This window comes from Macadamia integrifolia, chromosome 4 (genome assembly GCF_013358625.1).
Source record: "Macadamia integrifolia cultivar HAES 741 chromosome 4, SCU_Mint_v3, whole genome shotgun sequence".
In the NCBI taxonomy this organism is placed as follows: Eukaryota; Viridiplantae; Streptophyta; class Magnoliopsida; order Proteales; family Proteaceae; genus Macadamia; species Macadamia integrifolia.
Window position 1 is genome coordinate 30,983,626 of NC_056560.1, and position 3,089 is coordinate 30,986,714.

The following is a 3,089-nucleotide window of genomic DNA, read 5'->3' on the forward strand; positions in this document are numbered from 1 at the left end:
ACTGTCCTATTGACCCGCCGGGCATTATGTCTAACCGCCAGAGTGACTCGACAACCACGACCACTGCTTCCCCCCAAATGATAACGCAACACCTTAACCCCTGTTGGGAAGGGTCGTAGCACGGGATGGTGAAAATCCTAATACCGCATGCTCCTATATGACAATAGTACGATTGCATAGTGCCACAACATCCCATTCCACGGGCCACCAATGCACTCATTTCCAAGTCGACTACGACATCTAGTCTATCAATGCATCATGCACAATGATGTCCACATTCGACATATAAACATCTCATTCAATTGGCATTTGGAAAGTAAACATAGCACACATGCATATCAATGTGAGGATGACTAATCTACATAGCATTTTCATGATGGCATGAATAGACTAGATACATTTAGATGAATGTCAAACAATGCCTTGAAACAAGGCCAAACATCCTCTCCCCACTTACCTGTAGCATACAACGATTCCCATTCGGTACGGGTGAGATCCGGTGCGAAATGCGTAGGATTTGGTGAACCTAACATAATTGAGCGGGGTTAGTACTTCACCATTTTATGATCAAAGTTAATGAGATCTGATGACAAAATCATATTTAGAATGTTAAAAGAAGGTCGCATGTCCGATTTGGGTCCAATCGGATGTAAGAATCACCTTCGGGGCCACATAGGTGGGTCAGACAGGTGAGCTGTCTGGCCCACTGGTTTGGACCGACGGGTAGGGGCCCGCCGATTGGGCCAGGGGCCCCTGCTAAGATCGGCGGGCAAGGTGGCCCACCGGTTAGCCCATCGGTTGGGCCCATCGGTTGTGCCCGAAGGCCCTGCCCTCTCAGGTGGGTGCTCACAGGCGGGCTGGATGGCCCACCGGTCCTACCCACCGGTCTTGGCGGGAAAACTGTTGTTTCCTCCCAACTTCCTCCATTCTTTGGGGATTCAAATGGGGGATTTTTCCAACCCATTCTTCACACTTTCAAGTCTTATAGGATGACTCTAACCTAGATCTAGGTTAAATTCAAGTGATGGGAACCCATCTTACCTTCTTTACTCAAGAACAACTTCAAACCCTCCAAATCACTCCAAACCCACAATGCTTCTTCCACCTTATCAATACCTCTTCAAATCCTTCAAGATCAACACATAAATCATCTATTAAACCTTAGATTCATCATTTCAAAGGGGATTTACAAGATCTCAAGAAACCCTACTCGAATCAAGGGTTTAAGCTTGGGTATGGTGAATGTTCAAAGAATCCAACCTTGCTTACCTCTAAATGTAGATCTAGAGTTGAAGATCACTCTTCCGGCGCCGGAATGGGAAGATCTAGCTTCGGCGCCACTGAAATCCTTCTCTTCTTCCTCTTCCTTCTCTTCCCTTCTTCTTCCCTTTCTTTTCTCTCTCCTCTTTACTATTCTCCCCAACGTACGGGTGTCATAAATGAAAAGAAAAGAAAAATCATAATTGCTATATATATACTTCCTAAATAACTAAATAATGCACATGGATGGGTCACTCAGGTGGGTGGGTGCACCCACCTGTCTGCCCACCTGAGGGCCAAAACTTGGGATTTTGACAGAGTTCGGGCCTGGTGCGAACCCCACCCTAGCTTACGATGTAGTATACGTATATACCTTAATATACGGCTACAATACCTGCTTTATCTGTACATGGCCTTATGGTAGGTGCATTTACACGGCTTGGGCACTCCCGTCTTTTCTGGCACTGGCTTGGACTTGTCGGGCCAGCCGGTGTTTAAGGTCACCCTTGCCATCATAGCCCATAAGGAACCCGCTCTAACTCCTCTGGTTCGGTTCCTGCATGGTTAAACTGGGTCAACCGCGTAATCAGACCGGGTTTAAGAAGTAGGGTATTACAGATTCCATGTTATTTTTTGCTCTCTTTTGGTAAATCGGAGTGCTTTGTTTGCCTTGTTTTTTTTTTTTTTCTTTTATTGAATTCTTGAGAAGAACAACTTGCAATAAAAGTTGTATCAGTGGTCACCATGCCTCACAGTTTGATAAAGAAATATTTTAACCTATAGTAGTACCTCAGGAATTGACCCGAGCAACCCCGGATCCCTGTCGGTAAGCTCCCAAAAAGGAAAAATAAAAAAATAAAATAAAAATAAAAAATCATTAAAAAAAAGTTTTTCTTTCCATGCTTTTGTACTTGTCTTACTCTAGTTGTGGGTAGTTTTCTATTCTATGATGTTAAGTGGGTATGTAATACTAAGAATCAGTTAGAAAGAAGAGATCCAACAAGTAGTGACCCTATACGTTTGCTCTCTTTAAAATCCTTCAATATGGGAGACCAACATCAAAACCCTCCACCTAAATCTCTGAAAGATAGGTTCTACCCTGCTAGAGCAGCCCAACCTTCCTGCATAGTTCTACCACAAGCCTAGGGCAATAATTTTGAGCTCAAATCTCAGTACATCACTATGTTGCCCCACTTTCATAGGCTGACCTCTGAGGATGCATACCTATTTATAAGGGAATTTGAAAAGGTATGTGTTATAATTAAGATCCAACAGCTTTCTGATGATGCTGTTAAGCTTAGGTTCATCACGTTTGCATTGAAAGACCAAGCTAAGAAGTGGTTGTATAGGTTACCCACAATTTTATAACCACACGGGAACATTTTACAGTTGTCTTCCTTAAGAAGTTTTTCCCAACTCACAAGACCAATAAACTTAGAAGTGATATCCTTCAGTTTATGCAAAAGCCTAGTGAGTCATTTTCCAAACTTATAGAGAGATTCAAGGATCTACTTCAAGAATGCCCTCACCATGGCCGCCTAGACTTATGACATTTATGTCAAATAATTTATAAGGGTATTGATTACCCAACTAAACAAATGATAGAGTCTATGTGCCCTGAGGGATTTACATTCTTTACAAATAAAGAAAAGGCATAGAAATTCTTACTTGACTTAGCTGACAAAATCCGTGAGTGGGAATTAACCCAAAAGAGTGAAAGAACCATAGAAGAGAAAGGAATTTTATGAATGGGATAGTAGCCAAGGAACCCCATTTGGATAGCCTAATCAAGAGGATTGAGGCTATTGCTCTTAGAGAGCCATCATCAG

General features: G+C 42.7%; 1 non-coding gene across 1 annotated transcript; it reads right to left on the minus strand.

Moving 5' to 3' along the window:
• Positions 1-2,690: 2,690 nt before the first annotated feature.
• LOC122077615 lies at positions 2,691-2,797 on the minus strand. Its single transcript, XR_006139862.1, has one exon. It is a non-coding gene; the product is annotated as a small nucleolar RNA R71 (small nucleolar RNA).
• Between the last annotated feature and the right edge of the window lie 292 nt (positions 2,798-3,089).